The sequence below is a fragment of the Ursus americanus genome, chromosome 3 (assembly GCF_024610735.1).
Source record: "Ursus americanus isolate L20-20 chromosome 3, mUrsAme1.1.p, whole genome shotgun sequence".
Lineage (NCBI taxonomy): Eukaryota > Metazoa > Chordata > Mammalia > Carnivora > Ursidae > Ursus > Ursus americanus.
In genome coordinates this window covers 98181500-98207817 of record NC_142129.1, presented here as the reverse complement: position 1 = coordinate 98207817, position 26318 = coordinate 98181500, and the positions used below count along the sequence as shown (strand labels likewise).

Here is a 26318-nt window from a genome sequence, read left to right as displayed (position 1 = left end):
CTCCTACCCCTGCTCTGTCTCTCTCATAAATAAATAAAATCTTTAAAATAAATAAATAAATCCCACTGTTTAAAAACAAAAAGAATCTACAACAAAGAGTAGCGTATATTTTGTTATCACTTGTAAATTTTGTGCTATCCATGCTTTATATCAGTAAAACTTTATCCACCAATCTATTGATTGATGGGTCTATCTGTCCCTTTTATTTTTTCCTGAGAGCAGTTTCCTAACCATTTACCAATCTACCCCTGCAAAGGAATAGCTAATTGAAGTAGGAATACTGACAGCAAATTTATCTTTGGTTTTCGCAAGCTGTTTGCCAAGCCCTGTGCTGGCACAAATAGTCTCAACGGATCTCTGGGTCTCTTGAAGCTTCAACTTGTAGCATGAAGTCAGGTTAGGAAACCCTTTTTTTTTTTTTTTTAACATCAAAATATATGAGGAACTTCTTTCTGAACTCATGCAAATTTAAGTTCTTCGCATAAGTAATGAATACAGCTTGATTTTTTGGGATTGTTGTTAAATATCATTATTAGTTCAAGAGTGAGTAGAATAGGAATGAAGCCTTCCCCAGGTGACACTAGTCTTCTAGATTATTGTTTTAGGATTTGTCTGAGATGATGTGAATTCAGACACAGCCCTTTTGTATCTTAAGCCCTATCCCTGAGACCCTCACAGGCTTAAGCTACTTGCATGGAATGGCCATTTCTCAAATGGGTCAGTCCCCCACTGAGAAGCCTCCTGAAAGGGTTTGCTCCTTCAGAACAGTAGATCTCAACACGCATGTGTGGGTGAGATCTTTCTCCAACTCAGCAAATCAATCCATATTTTCTCGGTTGATGCCTGAGCCCTGCTCAGGAACGGCATTATCAAGGTCAGGATGGATTTGTCTCCCATGGACAGCATCATGAAACAACATTATCTGTTTTCCCCTGGAGCTCTGCAAGTAACTTGGACTTTTTGCCAAATACTCACTACTGGCTTTGCCTACCTACTGGCCAGCATCTCTGCATGCAAGGTCTTTAAGGTTGTAGCAAATCCGAATAATTGTATTTGACAGCCTAAAAGACAACAGTGAGCTCAGTGCTGCTTATGATCCGGTTCTTCCAAGGGACAGAACTCTGTGTATGTTGGATCAGTAGACCTTTTTAACAACTGACATCCACAAAGACGAGGAGGAAACAGAAGAAATAATAATCATAAGACGCAGCCGAGACATCACTGTCTTGGAGGCGTTAAATCTCCAGGGGCTGGAAGGTGAATGATGATGGCGATGTTCACTTTGCCAGTTTGTGTTCATATGTTGCCATTTATTTCCCCCACAGTTTACTGCTGCGCATCATTCCCTACTCATGCCAAGCGCTTCTGATGGATGGCCCTTCCTGGAGCTCCGTACCTCTGACTTTCCCTTTGCCTCTGCTAGCCTGACTCCTATTCTTCTATTCTTCCACCTGTTGGCATGAAGGGGCTCATTTGTACCGCCATGGTCTACTTTCCCTAGAATTTACGTATAAATGCATAAACAACAGAGACTTGTGTGACCGACGTTCACATTTCCTCATAGGAGGTAAAACTTTGTGCAGATTCTAGGTTGATGACCTTGCCCTATCCAAAATTACCCTTTCATTGATTAGGACCTTGCTTTATTCTGATTCATTATTAATTCATATTTTTCTTATTTGATACTCAGTTGCAGAATATCTTCTCCATTTAAAGTAGATTGTGTCCACAGAGTGACCGGTGTAGTCAATTTAGATACACCTGAAATATTCTGTCTACTTGGTAAAACCTAAGTGCCTAAAATACATGAATTATATATATAATCTGTAGGAACTCACAACACACACATACACGCATAAACACACACATATACACATATTCACACACACGTATCTACACACATACACACACGTGTACATACATCTAGGGATACATAGGACACAACTTTTTTTAAATGTTTCTCATATTTTCCTATTGCTGTGTTCTCTGCCATGTAGACAGTTTACGAGAAGAAAACAGAGGAAAGAGGATGTGTCTCGCTTCATCTGTTAATTATGCATTCAGCCATTGACCCATTTATTCACCAAACATTGAGAACTTGCTTGAGGCTAGGCATTGTGCCAACATTGAGGGCTAGTACAGTGAAGAGCACATGGCCTCTGCCCTTGGATTTCACTTACCTGTGGCTCCCCATGCACATGAAAAGAAGTAATGATGATTCCATTGGATAAACACTAGTCTGGAGGCTTGCCCAAGCGGTAAAGACGTTCGAGGGCACGATGACCGTGTCCTCATGGGTGTGTCGCCTTCTCTTTCTGGAGTGCAAGATCCCTTTCTCATCTTGAGAAAACCTACCCAGTTATTGAGAATGAGTCCCCTCGGCAGTCCTAAGACAGAGCAGGTGGGAACGATAGTGTTAAGATTCAGGATTTATGGAGAACGACTTGCTTGCTTTGATCCACTTTGATCTTTGTGCAGAGATGCACTTGAACTGGAGAGGCTTATCGTGTTTCTCTCCAACAGATTTTTTCAAATGTTATTGCTCAAAGTAAGAAAAAAGAATCAGTGAGTGTTTTTTACTTGTATGACTGTCGTCTGGTTGATCACAATCAAACTATTAGTGATGATTAAGGTAGGAATGATCACAGCTGATATTGGTATTAATAATTAAGAAATACAAGCTAGAGCTTACAGAAATAAATAGCTAGAGGTATGTAGAACCAATCTAGTGCCATGTATTGGTGGAAAAAAGCCCAGAAAGTTACAGAAATTACTCACAAGGAAAGAGAGAACAAGTTAGTGTCTTTGTTTTGTTTGTTGTGTGTGTGTGTGTGTTCTTTTTTTGCATTGAAATAAAGAACTTTTGTCTGATAAGTAGCAATCACTTGACCTCAAATCATTAAGCGGGCAAAGTCTAAACAAGAAAAGGTAATGTTTACCTAAATGTTGGGGGAAAGCATCAAGATTTATCACCCAGATATTAAGATTGTAGAAGATTGTATATAATTACAACAATGAGCATTTGTGTGAGAAGTAGCTATTATGCTGAAGAAAACGAGCAGTCGAAAATCTTAAGAAAGGAGACCAGGGAAAGGTGATATTACTCATAGAATTATTGGTTATGAAGAATAAAATATAAAGAAACATGTCAAACTCTACTGAAAATAAGAGGACATAGATGTGGACGTGTGGACGTGGGGAACAAACTCAATAGAGCTACTCCAATTCACATGGCAAATAGAATCGGCCACAAAGTTAGCCAAAGACATGGATTTTTTATTTTACCTCAGGGCTCTCTTTCACCATGATGGCCTGATACACAGCTGGGGGAAATTCAGGGCAATTCCATGACCAGGATTTCAATATCTACATATGTCATGACACTGGATTAGCCAGCATTAGAATCTTCTAGGTATCAGATTAACTCAGCGAAACATTTTTATTCCAGGTGTTTGCATTTCAGAGAGGTTTTCCTTTCTGGTTCACCTCAGAACCCAACCCTCCTGGGGGTTATTCATTCTCCCTAGAAGTCAGCAGGAAAACTGTGTCTCTGGTCCATATTGCGACACATGCTATCAAGAGTTACAGTAAAAGAAAATAAATTTGAGGCTGTTCCCATTTTCTAAGCAGAGACACAGATCAAGCAGACCTGGCGACTAGCTCATATACCTGCTGGTTGACAGAGGAGCCCCTCAGGAGTAGGAGTTCTGTAGCAAGTGCGAAGGTGAAAGAATAATTAGCTCTATGCTATTTTTCAAAAACAACTGGGATAAATCCTTCTGTTTTCATCACAGACAATATCAGTGATGCATAATGGGACATGCTGCAATTTCATGCAGTCCTATTTATGAAGATTCTAAAATTATTTAATTATAAGTAAATGTTCCTATTTGCAAATGAAACAGTTTGGGAAATCTTAACAGAGTTTACTCACTGGTATTTTATTTTAGCTCCCATGATACTCGCTCACACATTGCACCTGCATGGTGATGCTTACCGACTGCCCACCATCACAGTTTTCTCGTTGATTTGGGTGCGTAACTTGATACTGTGTATTCACCACTTCTATGTGTGAAGGACTCGGATTCAAAACATGTCCACATCTGGACTAACATTTTCTGTCACAAAATACACATTTCTGTGATAGAAACAGGATTACCTCTTCCAAACGGATAAGAGGAGGTGAGGGCCTTGCACTCAGATATGGAAGGTGTCTTGAGTCAGCCAATTCTACATCCTGCAGGAGTTAATCCACGCAGGGCGCACTTCTGTCCCCTCTGAGTAGTGAGTGTGTGTGTGTGTGTGTGCGCGCGTCCGTGTGTTTTAACTACTTCATCATTCATATCCAAGGAATGTGGATCAGGAGAAAAACTCAAAATTGTTTTGGCCCTTAATAGTCACCATGGTAAAACAACAACGAGCAAACTTCAAACGCTTCAGTGAAGACGAAGGTCCCAGTCTTCAAAGCAACGAGTCCTGGAGCTCTCTGCGGCTTATTTGTGGTTTATTTTGTAGTTCCCATGCTTCATTTGTTACCAATACAAACACAGAATTGGTAACCCTTCTACCCAAAACTCTTCACTGGAAACTGTGAGATTACATTTATCTTCACTTTCTGTGTTTATTTTGCCCTTCAAGACTTTCTATAACCTTTCTCTTTCTTTCCTAAGAAAATAATAAATTTTTATTACTAAGGGTGAAGCTGTGTAAATGTCAGGAGGTTGTATCTTCCCATCTCCCTCAGTAAAGAAAAAAGTGACAAGAGATGAAAGGTTCTGAGGTTATTTAGACTGGCTACGTTGTTTCCAGGGCAATAAATGCACTGTCCAGCCTTTAGGGAGTAAAGTGGGGTTGGGGGGGGAGGGGTGGATACCCGATCATATAACCTAAATCAGAACACAGTGACCGGTGTGCATCACCCTTTTTCTTTGGCGCGTGAAGAACTAGCATTGATGAGAACACATATCTTCCCATGTTTTGAGTGAATAAGAACTGGTAAATGAGGAATATAAAGACTTACAGAATAGCACAAGTTCTAAATTAAAAAGAGAAAATGGATGAGTGGAGTTGCCAATATCAAGTTAGATTTGCCCCAAAATTCTGTTGCCTCTGGAATGTGTCAAGAGCCTTCCTTCTGCACTGTCTCCCCTTCTTTCAAGGCTGGAAGCTCGCCCCGCACTGCACACCCCATCCTCTGCACAGCCCCACCACCCTGGGGATCCTTTGATTTTTCATTAGTCTCTGGCTGCTGTTTTACCATAAGGGAATAGACGGGAACGTGTTTGTGTCTTGCACTCAGAATCCATACTGTGTGTGGACCAAAGTGGACAGATGAAGCACAAACCCATAGAGCTGCCATCTCAGGAAAAATGAGCAATGTCGTTTTTGGTGGGAGTAAAGAGCATTTGTACCTCCAGCCCGTTTCTCTCATTGACGTTTCTGCCCAATCCCTGCAGTGTTGGATTTCCAACCTCATTCTCAGTTGTGTTTCTCTGTCCCATCTTCTCTGACGCAGGCAAGCCCCAGGTCGGCCCCTGCAGGCACAGCATTGACACAGCCAGCAGGGGAAGTGCTGGAAGGCAGCGCTTGCCTCTGTGGGGTGCCAGCCCCTTTCCTGTCCCTCTCATTGCTGATGTCACATGAATAAGGACAGAGCAGTACCCTGCTGACGACCAGGGTGTGCTGAGGGCGGGGGCTCCCAAGTCAGTGACAGATAAGCTATGTGTGAAGACGGTTCATTAAGTTCGGTGAATATAAAAGAACAGTAAATGGTTTTAGAATTGAGATTTTTAGTCTCTAGTAGCGAAACTCCATTGAATTTCCAGTAAGTCTCCATTGAATACAGCAAGTTGAAGCAGAGGAAGAAAGTTGATGAGATTTTGTAGTTTTTATGTTTTATTTTTCAACAGTTTTACCGACATGTAATTGGCACACACACACAGAAACTTGTATACGCCTGTGAACATTGACACAACCAAGACAGTAAACACCCAGCAGCCTCCCGGCTTCCCCGTGTCCCTCTGTGGTTGTTTTTAATCTGTGTGTGTGTGTGTGTGTGTGTGTGTGTGTGTGTGTGTGTGTGTGTACAAATGAAACATCATATACTTAACTACTCAGATAACCTTACAACAGTTCTGTAAATCTAATGGGAAAAAAGCTAACAAAATATGATATTTAATAGCCAAAATCCTAAGTCAATTGAGAAGCAAAGCTCTCCTATACTTAATTAGGTAATTGTTAAAACGTAGAGCATCAAGTGTTGGAACTGATGACGTCCACAATAGCGTTAGTTACATATCGATCTGACAGGAGGGAAAACCAGTCACAACACTCTTAGTCAAAGCGGTAGTTTGAATGCATTATCTGGGAAATGTCAATACACACACTCTCATGCACACAGGTGCTGCTGAACTATGTCTCCTCTATCTACATTTTCAAGAGGAAACAAAAAGATTGCTCTCCACTGTGTAATTTCCTCCTGCGAGCCGCATGAGTGTGTGCATGAAGCCACACACCCGGTGAATTTTAGCCCCAAGGTGTCCAGCCGCCCATCTCAGGGGAGGCGAGGGAGGCACTGGCTGCTTTCAGGGGCCAGCCACCTGCTCTCCCCACCTGTCTCCCCTAGGTTAGCAAGCAGCCAATGGGGGGCTTAATGGCCAGGATGGAGCTTCTGGGGCCACAGGTGTCTGTCCCCGCTTATTTCAACCACCAGGGGGAGCCCTGATTATCCCATCATTGGACAGTGGTAGGGAAAATGGAAACAAAGTTACAAGTAACAATCATCAGGGCTTTAAGTTTATGCCAATCTTGAGTTTCAGAGCCGACTTCAGGGACTGTGCTCATAGGGCTGAACCCCCTCTGTTTACAAAGAAGGTAAGGGAAGGCCAGAAAAGTGTGGTGACTTGCCCAGGATCACAGAGCTGAGGAGAGCCTGGGCTCCGACATGCAGCCCCGCTCACTGTTGCTGGTGTGATGACGGGATCCAAACAGGAACATAGTGGACATGGCTGGTGTGTGTGTTAGTATTTATCTCTATCTGCATCTCAGTCTGTCCCTCTGTGTCTGTTTGCCCTTCTGTCCATTCATTCATCCACCAGGCACCCACTCTTCAGATACCTGAGGTCAGAATGGCATGCGGGCTCAGCCCCACGTGCGCTCTGCAAGGATGTGACCTTGACCACTTAGCCCTCCCGGAAGGCCAGGTCTTCTTCAGTGCCTGACTTAAGAGTTAAGGAGAATGTGGTCTCTTCGTGGTCAAGATGGGCACTCACCTATGGACAGGACAGAAATCCCGTACAGCTCGAGTGATCTCCAGCTGCATTCCTCATCTGTCCTTAGCACTCACACCTGAACCCCCCTGGCTATTGGCCAGCCAGAAAGCACCTGCAGGGGAAGGAGCCTCTGCCCATGCTGACAGCACAGAGGCTGGCAGGGTTGGCCTGCGGAGGAGACTTGGTCTTTGGTCTTTGCTGGTTCCCTCCCCAGAGAGGAAAGAACTACCCCCTGCCTGTCTGTCCGTAAACCCTGTCAAGGGCAGTGCTATTGCTAGCATTCCCATTTTACAAAGGAGAAACTGAGGCATAGAGGTGACAAGAAATTTGTCAGAGGCCAGAAGCAAGAGCAGGTTAACATCAGGCAGGATTTGGAACGCTGCAGCTTGGTCTGTGTGTCTGCAGAGGACAGACAGCATCAGCTACTGTTTGCACTGGTGTGGTAGTCTCTCTTGCTAGAAGCTCACCCCAAAGGCCGAGAGCTAAGAGCAGAGGTGTTTGTGAAAACTGCTGAGAGCAAGGATGGAGCTGAACAAAAACATCACGGGGGGAGGGCAGCACAGAAGGAAGCTGGAGGACCCCAGAGACCATCCAGACAGCGACCTCGTGTCAGTGCCCCTCAGGGTCACAGATTGTACTAGAATGCCCACTGCTTTAGCATTTTCTTCACAGCAGCTCATACACTGGTGTCTGAGGCTGCTCGGGCCCCACAGTCAGACCGCCTGAACAATGGACAGTCACGCCTCACCCTGCTGGAGGCTGGGAGCCCAAGGTCAGGGTGCTGGCAGGGTTGGTTTCCTGAGGTCCCTCCCCTTGGCTTGCAGATAGCCATGTCCTCCCTGTGCCGGCAGGTGGTCTTTCCTGTGTGGGCACACACCCTGGTGTCTCCCTCTTCTCATGGGGACACCAGTCATATTGGGTCAAGACCCACCCTAAGGGTCTCGTTTTAACTGAATCACTTCTTCAAAGGCCTCATCCACATACAGTCACATTCTGAGGTACTTTGGGTTGGAACTTGGACATGGGAATGTGGAGGGAACACCACTCAGCCCAGTCAGCCTTGCTTACTCTGGGAGTTTGCTTCGGGTACAACACAGGCTGCGGAGTCTGAGCTGTGCCCACAGCAGGAGGCAGGGTAGTGCCCAGGCTTGGCCTCGCTGCCTCTCTGTCCAGCTGTGCCCAGTTTGCCCAAAGCAGACCATGGCCCATGCTGTCCCAATGCCACCAGTGGGCCACCGTTGCATGCGTGTCCTGTCTCTCCCCCAGCTTTGAATTTCATCCTCTCCATGGAGTATCTGCAGCTCAATCACACCCCTGTCCTTGTTTCCAAATAGCACCTTTGAAGGCGGGACAGGAGACATTCCCACCACACAGGAGCTGGGGCTCCAGTTTTCTCCACCGTCCCCAAATAAAATGTCCCTGATCCTTTTCCTCCTCCACTGTCCCCACACACCCATCAGCTTTCACCTGAATCTTTTAGGCATTAGTGAGTGTGCATACACGTGCATGCACACACACACACACACACACACACACACACACCAAACCTGTCTAGTCTCTTAGCTGCCTCAGAAATACCAGGGCTTTGGAGATAATTCCTAACAAACACAACACATCCTCTCGCTTTCCCTCCACCTTCTGTGTGCATATTACTGCTGTGAAGATGTTTTAGGCATAACCACTTCTAAATATTGCTCCTGAAATTAGTGTTATTCACGCAGGTCTAATGTAATGAATTCTATCTACAGTCAAAGTTACCGTGTTATCACCGGTTTTTCCCGCACTGGGAGGGCTTCGAGGAAATGGGGCCCACGCGTTAACCAACGAGGTCAGGGGCTGGGTGGCAGACGGGTCAGGCTCTGCTCCGAGGCCTGGCAGCCTCAGGCTTTGCTCAACCCACGCAGGGCCTTCTCAGTCGGCTGCATAAACTGCTGAGTCCGTGTGTAGGGTTTTTCTTTTTTTAGTTGCGATTAAAAACAACATTTACGGGTGCCTGGGTGTCTCAGTCGGTTGAGCCACAATGAAACGTATAGGTTGCTCTTAACCCAAACGCCTGCATGAGTGAGCGTTCTGAACCAATTACCGTGGCCCTGGGAGTGCTGTGCACCCATTGGCTGCCGCTAGAATGCACAGACCAATCGCCAGCAAGGAGGACAGGGTTCCCGTGTTTGATTGGATGGCTGTGGTCCATGTCCCAGGCATCCTGGAGCTGAGGAAGTCCAACCAGGTCCGCTCCGCGAGCACAGGAGTTGGGCGTGCAGAGTAGAGCCGATGTACCCACCTTGCTCGCTGTGCCTGACTTTTATCTCGATAGAAAATGTGGTTTTGAGAAATCCACTTGTGGGTACCTCTAAAGCATTCAGATTGATGGCCAGCTCTCAGCAAATCTTAACTATTGTGAAAGTGGGCAGCGTTTAAAATGCAGGAGATCGTGCATTAAAAATCTTAATTTCTGCTCTTTCAAAAAAAAATAGATATGGCAACATCAGTTTTCCTCATGAAAGAAAGTGCGGGACGCAGCAGTAGCTGCTCATTTTAGATGGACACGGACTCCTCTCTCTGCCCCATTCCCACACCTGGCCTTACTTCCATCCCTCACAGATGGTCCCTGACCCCATAGGCATGTCACTTTGGGTCCCTGCTCCAGTCAAATTGAAGCGATAAAGTAATTCAAGCCCTCATTTTAAAAAGCCAAAAAAATGTAGGGGCACTTGGGTGCCTCAGTCAGTGAAGCATCTGCCCTTGGCTCAGGTCATGATCTCAGGGTCCAGGGATCGAGCCCCATGTCGGGCTTCCTGCTCAGTCGGGAGCCTGCTTCTCCTTCTGCCTCTGCTGCTCCCTCTGCTTGTGCTCTCGCTCTCTCTCTCTCTCTCAAATAAATAAATAAAATCTTAAAAAAACAAAACAAAACAAAAAGGGAAAATGTGAATGTTGTATTGTCAAATAAGCCCTAAGCAAAATATTGAATTTTCTCCTTCATATGCTCACACACATGAGGCAATCTGTTTCCGTCTCCCTCCTTTATCTTAGGATGTTAGTTGACTATACATATTGCCTTTGAAGAGACTTCTTAAAATGTACCTTTTCACAGCTTGTGAAAAATGAAGTGTCCCCGACCCATGAGGTACCCCCCCACGTCCAGGGCACCCTGGAGGAGGCCATGTCCTCACCTTGCCTTTAGAGGGCTGCCAGGCCATCTGCAGCCTGGACAAGCGTGGGGGAGTGAGAACACCACTGGGGTTACTTCTGTGTGTGCCCTGGGGTGCCGTGCTCTCAGGAGGTCAGCCAGTCCCTTCCTCCAGCACAGCTGAGCCAGACGTTACAGGCCCACACATGCCACCCTCCCTGCACCCAAGACGGAGTCCCTGGTGCCAGCGGGGCCCCAAGCTGCCTCCCAGGACACGTTGAGCCGTGCCCGTGGCTGACAAGGAAAGGATCATGTTCTCCTCGACCGCTGGCAGATCAGCAAATGCCCATGTTTCCGTGTGATGATGAAACAGAAGTAAATAGGCCACGGTGCCCTCTGGGATCACCTGAGCCAGTGTGCCTGCTCTTAAACGGGTCTCCTTTACTTGAGACCCTTGGAGTGGCTCCCATCGGCCACTTCAGAAAACCCCCGGTGCTGATGGGAAACCTTCTCCAAGTCTCAGCAGGCAGCCGGAGCACCCGCACACAGGCTTCGGACTTCAGCCATTGCCCTGCGGTAGCACGGTGACTCGGGATAGCAGCCCGGAGCTACAGATGACGGAGGCGTCACTCGGAGCGGCAGCTGCGCCTCCAAGCAAGCGTCCTTGGGTTTATCTGCCTCCCACCTCCACCAGTCCCGCAGGCAAGCAAGCAGAAAGACGAACCGGGTTGCGCCGCCCCAAGCAGCCACGCTGGGTCTGCTGTTCCAGTAGGCCGCTCTGTCAGAGACCCGCACTGCAGTTTTATAGACTTAAAGTAGTGCATTAGCCTATTGCAAAACGTACTTGTACTTTTCAGAACAGTTTCAAAGCATAAGAAAGGCAATGAGCCCTTTTCATTAGGGCTATAGTCACCAGAGGGGATAACGCCTTACAGGGGTGAGACCCGAGCTCGGCACTCTTCTCCAGCCCCTGGGTATGACCTGTTTGATACCTGAGGTGATTCTGTCCTCAGGAAACCAGCAAACAAATGAGAAAGGCAGTGGGCCCAAGGATGTGTCCTATTGTGGGGCCAGAAACACAGATCACGCCAGAATGCCAGGCCTGGAGACACTATACCTTCATGCCCTTGGGAACTCAACAAACCCAAGCTGCAGGGGGTGCACACACTGTCTTGTTCTGCCCCCATAAGAATCCAGGACCCCAAGAGTTCCATCTGGTTTTGAGTTCTGTGAAGTGGAGGCATTTTTAGAGATGATTTGTACAAAGTTGTATGAAGACATCATTCTACACCCCAGAATGTTCCAGAAAAGGAAGAGGGGAAGGAGTCCTTGAGCAAAAGACAGCCTATTTTCCCCACCAGACGTTCTCCCTCAGGGCATGACTGGGTCAGGATCCCTGTTTTATCAGACGGGATGAGGAAGAAAAAAATGTGTGGAGAAAAATCACATCTCACCAGATTTAATGGTTACAGTTGTCTCTGCAGAGCTTTACCTACAGGAGGACCTTGTACCCAAGTTGATCAGCTCAACTTCATTAGACGGAATCAAACTTGAGCCAGAGGGCGGAGTGGAGGACGGAACAGGCCCCTGTTCTTCTGGCCTGAGTGGTGAGCCAGCCTCTGGGCGCCTGTGAAGACAGAATTCCAGCTCATAGATTCAGCTGTCCTGCAATATACCTTTAAAGAAAATATACCTTTCCTAAAAGACACACAGTACACTTCTGAGCTGTCTGCTTTTTTAAGAGTTACGCTCAAGTAAGCCTCTTGAGAAAATTCATCTTATTTTATATAGCACTGCTTACTTTGACTAAGAAAATCCCCAGCTCTTTCGCCCTCTGGACTCAACCTGCCCCAGGACGAAATGACTGAAGATATTCGTAAAATTCAAGACACTGCAGATTTAAGGACCCGCCATTTCTAAGGCTGGTCGTAAGAAAGTCACACGTGGAAAAGGACAGCGCAGGGCGGTCTGGCCACCTCACCCAGCATGACCAACGAGCCGGCTGACCTTTCTCAAGCCACTTGATCCCCTTGGCCTCACAGTCAGATCCAGACTTGAACCAGAGCATCCACGCTCTTCCACATTCTCTGTAGACCGTGGGCTTTGGTTTTGAAGTCCGGGCCAAGAGAAGGTCCACATGCGCTCGCCCTCCCAAGGGAACACCTCGGGACAGCTAATCTTCAGTGCAAATCTGTGCTGTTAGTACTGTATGAGGGCCTAAAATCCAGTATCTCCTGGAGAGAAAGTGAGAGAAGCAAAACAGGAAAAATCACCGTTCATGAATAATCCATCCGCCTCTACCCAATGCTCAGTGCAGCAAAAACAGTGGTGTGTGTGTGTGTGTGTTGAATTTAAAGATCCCTTAGTGCTCACAAAAGATCTCACTTAAAAAATCTGTTTGTGGTGGACCTGTGTGTATGGGGCTAAGAAATTATGTGAACACGTGGTTTTTAATTATTTAAAATGTGGTAGTCCAGAGAAGAGCGGGTAACAGAAACATGCAGGGGAATTATGGCAAATGTACTTATATTTATTTAGGGTCCGAGGTCTTGCCTGTTGCTAAAAAGAGTTCAGTGAGATTTCCGGGAATGGAAAAATCAGGACTTGTGTTTAGAGTTGGAAAAGCTGGGGGCAACGTTGTCTCTTCATGAACGAGTTCCCTGCAGACAGAAACCTTGGCTCTGACCTTTACACGGGGGATCTGACCCATGAAGACGTGGGACTGCCAGCCCGAGCAGGTGTGGCTGCGCTTGGCGGCCTTGGAGACAGTGCTCAGGGGGCAGCTGGGTGGCGCGGTGTTCAGAGTGCCCGGCCGTGCCTAAGGCGAGATGGGCTGTCGGCATCCAGCCAGGTTGAGGCAGGTGTCCGTCAGGAAGGCGATGCCCACGGAGCGTTTGTGCGATACGTTGGATTGAAGCATGGGCATTGCATCCAACAAGGACATGGAGGAGCCAGGGTGCTCTCCCTTAGGGGTGGGGCTTGTTGAGATGAAAGTGCAAATAAAGGGCCGGGAGAACCAGAGGGAAGGAATCCATCTGAACCTCCAGAGGGGACCTGGAGGACAGGCCACAGGGGATCTCCCCAGAGCTAGAAGAAATGGCAGGTAGATGACAGTCCTGTCAGGCAGTCTGCGGGGATGATCTGTGCTGACGACAGAGCCAAAGTGCATGGACCAGATAGGTGGGAGCGGTAGAAAGGAGCTCCCACTTACTCACCAATGCCCCCTCCCTCTCTGGAACTATCTCACACATTAGCATGAATGACCTTCCCTCATCCGCCAGCTGCCATGGGGTGATTCACCGAGCACAGTGAGTGCTGGAGGCAGGGGTGCAGCCTGGACTGGAGGGTGGGCCTGGGCAGGAACTGCCCAAGAGGGAAGGTGAGGCTGAGCCCCTGTGGAAGGACAGAGACACACCCTCAGGGCAAGTAGAGTCAAGCTCTTTGCTGCTGACCTTCTCAGGCCTGCACAAATGGGTGTCTGCAAAGGTTCATGGCCAGCAGTGTTCTCCAAGTGTGTTTGCCTCCAAACCTCTCCACCTGTCACCTGGCTAGGCCAATGTTCTGCCCTCCACTATGGAACTGAGATGCCAGGGTGAGCTGTCCCCGTGGTCAGATGGCTCAAAGTAGAGAGAGATTCTCAGTGAAGGCCCAGTCAACCAGGGACCCTCCACCTGATGCTAGGGCACCCGTGACAGAGGGCTGGTCCCGTGGCAGGGATCTCCTCCTGTGCTGGCCTCCCAGGCTCCTGGGCCTGGGGCTTGAACGTGCACCCTCCTTAGGGAAGTTCTTCAAAGTCTTCAGACTGTGGTTTCTGAAACCCCATGCGACCGAGGTGGTTCTTGGATTTGCCAGTTTGGGGAGACACCACGATCGCATCTGCCTGTGGACTGGTAGGTCAGCATAACCACAGACTCATGGCTACACGTACGGAGCCTTCAGTGTGTTCCAGGTGCTGCCCTCACTTTCTGCCTACACCTTGGCATCTAGTCCCCACGACATGTGCTTGAACGAGGCATTGTGATTCTTCTCATCTGCACACGAGAGAGTCAGACTGCAGGCACTAATTTGCTCGAGGCCACCTCTGAATCTGACCATAGCTGTTCTAATGGATACAGAAGATGCAGGTGGGAAAGAGTATCTTCAATCAGTTGAGTATAAATTAAGTACTTAAACATGAAAGGGTGATCAATCTGCTTTTCTTCAGATATTTAAGAAATTTTCTTATAGGGGCGCCTGGGTGGCACAGCGGTTAAGCGTCTGCCTTCGGCTCAGGGCGTGATCCCGGCGTTATGGGGTCGAGCCCCACATCAGGCTCCTCCGCTATGAGCCTGCTTCTTCCTCTCCCACTCCCCCTGCTTGTGTTCCCTCTCTCGCTGGCTGTCTCTATCTCTGTCGAATAAATAAATAAAATCTTTAAAAAAAAAAAAAGAAATTTTCTTATATAGGGGCACCTGGTGGCTCAGTCAGTTAAGCGTCCAACTCATGATTTCTGCTCAGGTCGTGATCTTAGGGTTGTGAGGTTGAGCCCTGCTTAGGGCTCCGTGCTCAGTGTGGAGTCTGCTTGGGTTTCTCATGCTCCCTCCTCTGCCCCTCCCCTGACTCATACTCTCTAAATAAATAAATATATAAAGTCTTTTTAAAAAGAAATCTGTTATGTATTTATCATAAAAACATTTTTAAAAATAAAGCAAGAAGGAAAAGCAACCAAGCATAATGTCATCTTGGGGATGATTGGTTATTTTTTTTCCAATTGTTTGAGTTTCCCTTTCTATACCACAGGAAACAGCAACAGTTTTATTTTAAAACTCAAGGAATCCTAATAGAACAAGTCTGGTAAGGCGCCTTTGTAGGGGGTGTGTCTCTAAGCCCGAGGGGGATGGAAGACATGAGGCAGGCTCCAGGACAAGATGGGTCCCTCACTCCCCAGGGGGTGGCGTCCAACTTGGAATCCCAGCCGCAGATCCTAAGAGCTGAGTGAGGCTGGAGCCTTGGCATCTCCGGGGAGGTTATTTTAGGTATCAGTGGGTTTTGCTGAGGTGAGTGCTTTCTGGCCAATAAAGCCAAGTTATTTGGGGCCACTGTAACAGCGAGATAGACAGGTGGTTTGTGTGTGAAACATTGAATTTACTGGCTTTGCGGTCTGTTGACTATGGACGAGGCTGAAAACAGTTGTACGTAAGTTTCCTAAAATGATAGATGATGATCATTATAAGGAATAAGTACTCACTTTTGACGGCATGTTACCATTTTATGATTTCTAAAAATTATTGTAGGGAACTTATCTTGAAACAAGCACCTGTGAGTGTATCTTCTCAGTATTAGAAATTTGTTTTCCACGTTAGTCCAGACCCAGGTAGTAGTTGGAATAAGCCACATTTATAGTCTGCCCTACTCAGTCGGTCCCAAACATCAGGCCATTTCTACAAATAATCAGGAAGGCAGAAATAATCAGATTGGCCAGGTAAGCGACAGGGCGGATGTTGTCAGGGAAGATGGTGATGCAGAAATGTGACACCGAGATCCTTGGGGACTCGTGCTTTCACTCTGTCGTTGGTGAGGCTTCTTTCCCAGGTAACTGGTCCAGGTGCCTCTCCCTAGGTCTATGACAACCTTTTCCACGTGTGTGACTTTGGAGTTTTGTTTCCCTGCCTTTCCGGTGCCTCCTGCCCTAGATCAGGACTCCAGGAGCACCTGCCCCGCACACCTGTCCTTCCCCCACCAATTCCTCACCCCTCCCCGATGTGATTTCTTTTCTTCTTATTGTCATAGTTTACAACCACGTGGGATGTGTTTTGTGTTTGTAAGTCACTTCCTCATTGTCTTTCCGAAATTCTCATGTAATTTCCAAAAGTAATTCTTTCCTCCCTGCTGTTTTGAGGAAGGTGTCACTTTTAACTTTGTGGACAACATTCTGTGGGGCAAAACACCCCTGTATCTTGAGATCGGGAACTGAAGGGAAGCTTGTTTGTTTTTTTTTTTTAATTGTATTTATCTGTGAGAGAGAGAGAGAAAGAGAACAGAAGCGGGGAAAGGGGCAGAGGAAGAGGAAGAAGCAGACTCTCTGAGGGGGGAGCTTCATGTGGGGCTCAATCTTGGGACTCCAGGATCATGAGCTGAGCTGAAGTCAGACACTTAACCCACTGAGCCACCTCAGGTGCCCTGAATGGGAGTTTTTTAAGGAGTCTGTTCATTACCTCCATTCTTTTTGTGGGAGGATTCACTGTCTTTGAAACACAGCCATGAAGAGGTTTTAGGAGGCAGAGGATGGAAGCCACCTGGCTTAGACGTGAACTGTTTTCAGCTGTGGCTCAGCAAGGGGAGAAGCCCCAGCTGGCCAGGTGGCCCATGAGGGGCTGGAGGAAGCACTTCCCCACATGTAGACGTGGACAGCAACCTCAGCATTGCTGGGAACATGTGAGCAGTGCAGGTCCCGGGACCCCACCTGAGACCCTCTGAATCAGAAACTCGGGAGTAGGGGCGCCTGGGTGGCACAGTGGTTAAGCGTCTGCCCTCGGCTCAGGGCGTGATCCCGGCGTTCTGGGATCGAGCCCCACATCAGGCTCCTCCGCTATGAGCCTGCTTCTTCCTCTCCCACTCCCCCTGCTTGTGTTCCCTCTCTCGCTGGCTGTCTCTATCTCAGTCAAATAAATAAATAAAATCTTAAAAAAAAAAAAAAAAAAGAAAGAAAGAAACTCCGGAGTAAGGGGTCGCTGAGCTATCTATTCTAACAAGCCCTCCAAAGGATTCTGATGCAGGCCAAGAGAACCATTGCTCCCAGGGGACTCGGATGCCTGCAGCTAAGTGGTCCAGTGAGGCCCACTGTCTGCTGATGGTAATCACAGCTGCCATGTCTCAGCCTTGACTCTGTGCCCTGCTGTCTCCTCTACCTGTGTCGCCTCCTGGAGCCTTCATTGCCACTGTAGACAGAGGAATAGGTCTTGCATTCCTGAGGGGCATGCCTCCAAGCTGCGAGACACAGTATGATGGTGGTGTGGGCATTGCGAGGCCGGGAGAGTCCTCGGAGCCAGAGCAGCTGGAGAACACCAAGGTCATGGAGGAGGGAGAGCTTAAGCTGCCCCAAAGGGATGAAGACTTTCAAGAGGAAAGAGAAGTCATTTTCTGAGCAGGAGTAAATGCATCAAGTTGGAAATGCATGTGATGGCCAACCCTGAGATCAGATATTCAGTGGCCTCTCCTGGTGGAACCTTCCTCACATCCCTGCTTAACAAAGGTACCCTCTCTTGCTTCTCCATCTGCCTGTGCCACTCTCCGGCTGAGCCTCTGAGTTGTTTGCTCTTCCCTGAGGGGAGAAGGGTTTTGAGCCTGGAAACTGGGGGACAAGATGACAGCTGAGACAAGAAAGACTGTGGGTGGGAAACACATTTTAAGTTAAATTAAGTTGAGGTTCCTTACGTTGCCGACAATATCATGGGCAAAATGACCCGAAAACCCCTTCTGCTAAACAGCATCTCCAGGTGCTGGAACTTGCATAACGAACGTCCTTTTAAATGCATAGCTGAGCTTGCAAGAGAGTAAATGAAATCATATTGGCCTGAAAATGAGGATGAAGTCACAGAATAAAAGAGCAAGGAGACTCTCAGGGGACCCCCTCCTCGAAATGAGGGGGTGGAAAGAATAAGCCACTAGCACAGGGAGATGCCAAGGGAAAAATTCAGAAAGACCCTGTGGGCCAGTCAGTCCAGGGTGGGGAAAAATATTACAGTAGCCTCAACCCAACAGAAAAACCTTTGTCTCTCTCTTTTTTAAGACTTTATTCATTTATTTGAGAGAGAGAGAGAGAGACAGTGAGCGGGAGAGAAGCAGAGGGAGAGGGACAAGCAGACTCCCCACTAAGTGCAGAGCCCCATGTGGGGATGGATCTCATGACCCTAAGATCATGACCTGAGCCGAAACCAAGACTTGGACACGCAACCAACCAAGCCACCCAGGTGCCCCAAACTTTAGTCTCTTGATGATCCCAGCCAGCCACCAGAGCAAGGAGGGCAGGAGTTCCTCAGGTCTCTAGGCCTGAGCACCAAGAGAAGAAAGGAAAAAAGATATTCTTACACCCATCAGCTGGAAGTGTTAATATGTTTAGTAGATGTTACAGATGGTAAAACTTCAGAAACCATCAGTAAGGAAACAGAAAGACAGGCTGACCGAGAAAGAACTTTGTAATCTAACATGCATTATAGAAAGAAAGAAAAAAAGCAAAGGGTTTTCTTTTTCTGTTTAGTTTTTCTAAAAACACCTACTGAGGTGTTTATTGCAGTGACAATTTTGTCTGTACTCACTAATCTCCACATTTTGGTACAACCAAAGGATGGGGGCCTGGGGACAGGAAGATGAGGGAGAACCCTTGGTCAAACGACACGACACATTCATTTAATCAAAACGGGGGGAAAAATCTAAATTTTAGGAAAAATTAAAATGGTTACTTTTATGAAAGACCGCGTATATAATGGATGGTTACAACAGCTCTACATAAGACTGCAAAAAAGTTCCCCATTCGGTTACTTTGATGCCAACCTTAAGTCAGTAGCAGTGGCTGAACAGGACGTTCCAGAAAGCTAAGCAAAAGTAGACCACACATTTTGTTCTCTAGAGTACTGGTGATAAGGGATAGATCGTGGAAGAAACTAGCGGAGGAAATGGACAGTGTTTTTCTTAGATTGCCTATCTGAGATGGCAAATGACTCACCTATGCTTCATGCCAGACCTGACTCATAGTCAATTCAAAATTGAGTCCCTTGGCAACTTGGAAAGTCCCTGAACATCAGATTTTCTGAGGTGTTGATTAAATACAATTCATGTGCTTTAATATTCTAGACTACCTGGAGACAGGGTTTCTGTTTTGATGATGAAAACTAAAGCATCAGCTTTGTTCTTGCCGGCATGAAGTACACACTTCCTTCAGAGACGAAGCCCCAGAAATATATATGTAAGAAAGGACTGAGCTTTTTTTTCTCAAAGGTACTTTAGAATATACTGAAATCCCTGGATGAATGGAATCAAGGTTTGTTCCATAGGACATGGAAGAAAATCTTCTTCACTTAGAAAAGTTTACATGTAGAGATTCTCCATAAAATTCTTGGTGAAAGAACCTTAATTTGGCTCTTGCCTAACAGGTGATTTTGTGTGATTTTGAATGGACTTGCCCCTTTAATGGGCCTGGCAGAGTAAGTTTCTGCAACATGTACCCTCAGGGATAGATGAAATAATTTGTTGGCTGGGGCTTCTTTTATAATTTGCAAAATAGGAATAATGATATCCACACTGAAGAGGGCATTGGATTAAATTGGAGGTAGGTAAATATCCATCTGAACAGTGCAGTATGTCAACACCCAACTACCACTGTAGGACTTTCAAATGTCAGTGTTGGACTATACTCTCTGAGTAAGTAGCCAATGGTCTAATATTTTAGGTGACCCTTAAAGCCAGACATCAGGGTAAAGGAGGAATCCTGTGTCACTCTTTGCTAAAACAGGCACATGACAACATAATGAAACTTCAGTTTTAAGATGGCTGCACTCAGTTGAAGGACAGTCAACCATTATGGCTGCTGAGAGAAACTGCATACCTCATCCCAATGGAGTCCTCCCCACAAGGTCACTTCCCTCTCTGCCCCATGGAGCTCTGCCTAGCCCAATTGCCATGGGGCTTTCTATTGTATCCTAAGGAAACAGTGATGTTCATATGTGTGAAAGAAATCCACTCCCTACTGTTACTGATACCCTCATTTAAACACATGAAAGCAGTTAAGAGGGGTGCCTGGACGGCTCAATTTGTTAAGTGTCTGACTCTTGGTTTCAACTCCAGTCATGATATTGTGGTCAAGAGATCGAGCCTTGTGTCAGGCATTCAGTGTGGAGTCTGCTTGAAATTCTTTCCCTCTCCCTCTCCCTCCCCCTCTGCTCCCCCCCCCCTGCTGGCAACCACACTCTCTCTTTCTCTGTCTCTCTAAAATAAATAAATAAAATCCTAAAAAAAAAAAGCAGTCAAGAATCACTAAACAATTTTTTTTTCTTGATGCATGAAAGAGGGGCAACAAATTGATCAGAAAAACTAATACCAAAGGAAGTAGAGTTAATTTAGGAAACAGAATAGAACTTTAAATATTTTTTGTCATTGCTTTCCAGAATTATAATAGATTATCACATACATAAAACAAGAGTAGGTGAATAAATCAGTGAATAAAAGAACATCCAAAAGTTTCTGGAAATGAAATACAGACACATCGTGGTGAAATTTTTGATATTCACAAATAAAGAGGAAACTCTTACCAGCTTTGAGAGAGAAGGTTATAGACAATTCAAAAAAAACCATGCTAGCCTGTGGGTCCTCATCTGTGAGGCAGGATGGCATGGCAGAGAAGAAGGGGCTGAGGATACAGTCTTGAAGAAAGATTGTGACCTGAATCTTGCTTGGATTTAGCCTTACCGATTGTCAAGGATGCGGATTAAGTGAAGACAATCTTCAGACACAAGCAGGCTTAGAGAGTAAACTGGATCCAATTAGATTGTCTTGAAAGTACAACTACAGAAACAAGTAATCCAAATAATGGAAAATAAATATAAAAAAGAGAACCGTGTGGTAGGCAACTGTCTCATTTCATAGAAGGTCCTGTAATGGAAACCCCATAATGTAAAATAGATGTATATTTTTTAATTTATATTCTATATTTACATACTATACTTATAATTATGTTATAATTATTTGTATATGATATATTTAAATTATATACTTATATATTTTATGTGTCTAGTTATTATATTAATAAATGTATTAATGTATCTAATTATAGTAAACATATAACATGGTATTTATATTTAATAAATATTATAGGTGTATTTATGAAAATATCAGGGCAATTTACACATTGATTAGACAGAACTCTTTAGTTCCAAGAGACAGAAACATGTCTTGTACTAGTTAAGAAAAATGGGTTTTTGTGGGAGTTTTTTGGCTCACATAACTGGGAATTCCAAGAGCTGAATCCTCATTAAGGTCATGACCGAGTCCAGGTACCCAGTTACTGTCATAGGACTGTGTTTTTCCCCCATCTGTGGACAAGCTCTCTCTATGTGCTAGTCCAAGTGACTGCCACTTATCCCAGACTCCCCAGTTCCATTGACTCCAGCCCAATGAGACCACCTTCCCCAGGATCTCTGGTGGGAAGGTCCAGAGACAGGCCTTGATTTGTCCAGCTTAGGACAAGTGCCCTTCTTTGACTCCACGGTTATGTGCAGTTTAAATTGGCCAGATTTTGGTTCATTTCACGCCCACGCTCCATGGCCGGGAGTAGATAGGGGTCACTGTTAGATATTCCCAGATGTTGAGAAATAGCTTATCCACAGAAAGGAGGAATTCGTTTAGCACTAACAGGGAGGGGGACAGTGCTGGACAGACAAAAGCAGTATCTGTTGCCTGTATATGTCTAAACAGAACAGTGATTGCAACACAGCCCTGCCTTACAGTGGTGGAAATTGAAATTTTCTCTGCCCATTTCTCTGGGCACATCAGAATTCTAAGATTAGACTCTAGAGAAATATGGGTTGACTGATACTAAGAATATATGACTTGACTCTTAAGAGAATCCAGGTCTATTTTATATCCACAGGTGCCTTCAAAGTCTTCATTATCCTGCCTTCTTGAAGAAGTGTGTGTGTGTGTGTGTGTGTGTGTGTGTGTGTGTGTGCACAATAATGCTCTATAGTGAACTGGCTGTACTGTTACCTACATCACGCAGTGTCTTTGAGAGGCCCCGGTCTGTGGGGCTTTTGGACAAGAACACTAATGTTAATTAAATGTTAAATAGTGCCCATCTAACTAAAGAAGCTGTCATTTTGAAGAGGAATGAACACCTTAAACTTTTGAGCAAACTACCTAAGGAATTAACTAGAGGGAAAGAAGGTAGGCAGGATTAGGGCCACCAGTTAAGGCAGATCCATGTAATGCTGGTGACAGAGGGTCTCCTCTACACCCTACCTCTTCACTCTCTTCCCCCGGAGCATTTGCACACAGGTACCCCCACATGGCCATGTTGCCATGCAGCCCAGGAGACACCATAGAGCCCAACCACTTTTGACAGAACCTGACATTTCCTGTTTGGCCTCATGTTTCCTTGCATCTGCGCATTCTTTGATCCTTCTGTCGTCCATCTGCCCACACCATGCTTGTTTCAAGACCCTGTTCAGTGGTGCCTTTCACGTCCTCTCTACTTCTGTTTTCCTGGGGCAGTCTCCATGTGCTTCCCACCGCGGCTCTTAACCTGACTGACTTGTGTTGTGTGTGCCGGTGGTTTTAACCTGCGGGAGGCATTTCCCTGGAAAAACACCAAGACTTTTCAAGGGAATGCATTCCCAGAAGTTATGCCTCCATTTTTGTATTTGTTCTTGCAAGTGAGGTGCCTGGGAGCTCACCTGGGGACAGCCTCAGTGCCAGCATTCCCCCGACTCCACTTGTAGGAAGCCCCTTCTCCTCCCTCACAAAAGACAGGTGTAGCACTCAGCCATCGGGCATCCCACTTGGGTGCCGTTCCCTGAGATGGGCAGACCTATTCTTGGTGCCTGGCGAAAGGACAACTGGAATTCTTGGTGGAGGGCTGAGCAGGTAAGAAGTCCAAGGTCTGCAGCAGATCCTTTTGAGCATCAGGTGATTTCCAAGTCTTCTTTCCAACCAAACTGACAAAGAATCGAGTCACTGGCTTACAGCTCATCAAGCATAAATTTTGTGACAGATCAATTATGTGATATATGCCAGGGGAAGAGTTTAAAGGCTTAATTGACCTCTACTTACTCATGTGAACGAGGCTTCCTGGTGCTTAATACCAGTAAGAATGAAAAATATGAGCTGCTGTTTATGGCAAACCCCACCTCAAGCTAGTGATAAATAATACAGTCATTTTAAAGGAATTAATTGATAAAAGTCTCACCTAGCTCACTATGAGAGGCACTTTCAACGAAATTTTACCTTTTTATTTAACAAGGGTCAAAATTTCTAAAATATTTATGCCGTTTGTATTGACTGCTTTCAGTTAATTATCACAGTGATAACCACTCCATGTCAAGAAAGAATTTAACACTGCCACGTTATGGTGAGAGGAAATAACAATTAATTTATATACATATTTTATACAAAGAAATCTGATTAATAAAAAACAACTCTCAAGTGTAAAGTAGTTCAGATAACACGAGATGCTGTGGCATTGTGGAACAGAAATCAGGTCCAGAAAAATGAAACATTCTGAAACATGGCCTGTTAAGAGAATTTGCTCACTCCTTGTTACATGGGGGCTTCTGGACGTCAAAATACTGTCACGTTCAGATTCCTTTGATTACATTTTAAAATGGAAACAATTTTGGGGCGCCCGAGTGGCTCAGACAGCTCTAAGTGTCCGACTCTTGATTTCGACTCAGGTCATTATCTCAGGGTCATGAGATAAAGCCCTGCATCAGGCTCTGCGCTGAGCATGGAGCTGGGTTGAGATTCTCTCTCCTCCCTCTGCCCCTCCCCCCAACCCACCCATGCTCTCTCTCACACTCTCTAAAAAAAAAAAAAGAAAAAAAACATTTTTAAAAGTATTAATATTTACAATGCAGCAGAAATTACATCTGTTGCAACCCATTGAACTCATGATGGAAATTTTCAGGTGTCAATTAAAGCTGTTAGAAATATATAGTGGTTCAAAATTATTGGGGAATGTATATGACAAAAATTACTGACGTGCACTGATTATCAGTTTGGACCACTGGTTCGGAGCACTTTGCTAGCGGCTCCCTTATTTTTCCTTTTATTCCCAGTAACTAGAACATAGGGAACTAAATCACAGTAGATAGAGCTGAAAGGATGAGCATTGCTTATTGGCTATGAATGGCGTGCCAAAACCGTAGGCATCAGTATGAGATGGGGAAGAATCCTGTGAGACTTCTTCTCTGGTCCATATCAATGTGATGGAAGTGACCCTTGGGAAGTCTCCCTTGGTAATGACCAGCAAGTAAGCAATATCATAGGATACACGAGCTTTCATTTGCATTTAATCAAATCACTCAAAACTAAATCTGTTACAAAAGTCCTTGGAAGATCCTTATATTTAGTGTTTGAAATTTTCTTTGGTGACTTTGTAAAAGAAAAACTCAATGAAACTAGTATGGAACGGAACACGATGGTGTTCACCTTGAGGAATTGGGAGCCTGAAGTTAGCATTTTCTTCCTTACATCTTAGCTAGAGAAATTTCCTGAAGCGCTCATTTAGATTGAATGGCATTTGAATCATGAGAGTATAAAACTAAGGTGGAGGACAATGAAAGGGTTAGTGTTCCTTATTTGGGTTCTGTGGCTGTTCATTTGGAAGAGAACTTAATCACAAATTTGTATCAGGCTTCTGCTAATGACAAATTAAGTGTTTTTCACATTTGCAAAAATCCTGCCATTACTTTTTAGCTCCAAAAGGGTGTTCACGCCTTAAGAGAAGAGCAAACTTGCCAGAGAATTAATTAACTCAAAAATCATGAGCTGCACTTTTAGGGCTGACAGAAGATAGCAGAAGGGGTATCGACAATGTCGTATTCCTTTTACGATTCCTAGTTAGTCACCAGTCAATTGTCCGAAGAATGTTTACATCTTACATGTTGATTTGGGATTTCAGAGAATGATAGTATTCTGTATCTAGAAGGGATTTTAGAGCTCATCAGAACCCACTTATTTTATAGAAAGGGGAAAGAAAGGCTGTTCCAAGTTCAGAGTCGAACTTGGACCTCAATGTGGGATTCCGGCTCTTGATCCAGCTGCCTCTGGATTTCAGGCTGGGGTCCCTGGACCACTGGCTTCACAGAACCAGGGGCTGAGTGACGGAGGTGAGGGACACTGAGAAGGGCCTGGAGGGCCCCAATCTCGTGACAGCCAAAGCAGCTGCAAGCTTTTATGTTTTGGGTTTCTGTTTATCAATAAAGAAAAAAACAAGTCTCCTGCACCATTATCTTATTCAGAAATTGTCAAAACATGTTACAGCTCACAGGGTTAATAGCAGAAACCGGCCCAGCGGAGGACAGACGTGAAGTCGGGGCAGGGCGAGTGAGGTGAGGATAGCTGATTCCAAGCAAAGACTCTCAGACTGACAGAGCTGACTGAGGACAGACATGAAAACCACACCGAGCCAGGTTGGAGCCTCACAAGAATGTTCCTTCCTATCTCCAAATTGGTGCCGTCTTTGACAGCTCCTGCAGGGGCGTGGCAGGCAGTCGCTCGCAGGACTCTGAGCCCTTGCACGTGCTGCTCTCTCCTTGGCCTCGCCTGGGCTGGGTGCCCACATCACTGCCATCATTCTGTCCTCCCGCCCTCGCCAGCACATCCCCACCACCTGCTGCACGTGGCATTGCTCCCATTCCTTCTCCCCGGGCATTTAGGCACTCGTCCTCCCGATGCCTGTGTGACTGCCCTCCTGAAAGCGGGAACGCCCTTACCCACTCCTGCCCAGCACGGGCTCCCTGGTGCATGGTAGGGGGGGCCTCACTGAATACCTGTCTAGTAGGTTCAAGGATGCAATTACCCAGGCCCTGGAAGGTGATCCGTGAGAAGAGGAGGGCTCACCTGGGCAAGAGGGGAGCTCTGGTAACTGCAGTCTTTACTGTATATTGTGAAAATGGTTTCACACGTACACGCTCAATATAGACTTCTCACACCTTGTCAATTTAGGTTTGCAGTTGGCTTAATTTAGAGCAGTGACTTTCAACTTTTTCTTTTTCCTCAAAACTCTGAAGGATGTAAAGCAAGCCCAGACCAGCATTCTGGATCTCATAACTGGAGGGAAAGGGGGTGCGGTGGGCTTGGAGTCCCCGTCAGCCAAGGATGCTTTCTGAGTTTCCAGGGCTTGTGTGTGTCAGGAGAGCGTCCGAGCTGCAGGTGGGACCCATCGAGAGGTC

The 26318-nt window shown here is 46.0% G+C and overlaps 1 protein-coding gene and 1 long non-coding RNA gene across 2 annotated transcripts in view; both read left to right on the top strand.

Annotated features, from left to right (window-relative positions):
• LOC148110443 (uncharacterized) overlaps positions 1-23928 on the top strand; it is a 30941-nt gene extending 7013 nt beyond the window's left edge. Inside the window, exon 2 of the long non-coding RNA XR_015724080.1 lies at positions 1326-23928. This is a non-coding gene — a long non-coding RNA (uncharacterized LOC148110443). The remainder of the gene's footprint in view (positions 1-1325) is intronic.
• Positions 1-26318, top strand: part of COBL (cordon-bleu WH2 repeat protein) — a 264114-nt gene that overhangs the window by 205448 nt on the left and 32348 nt on the right. The gene's annotated exons all lie outside the window — the stretch shown is intronic.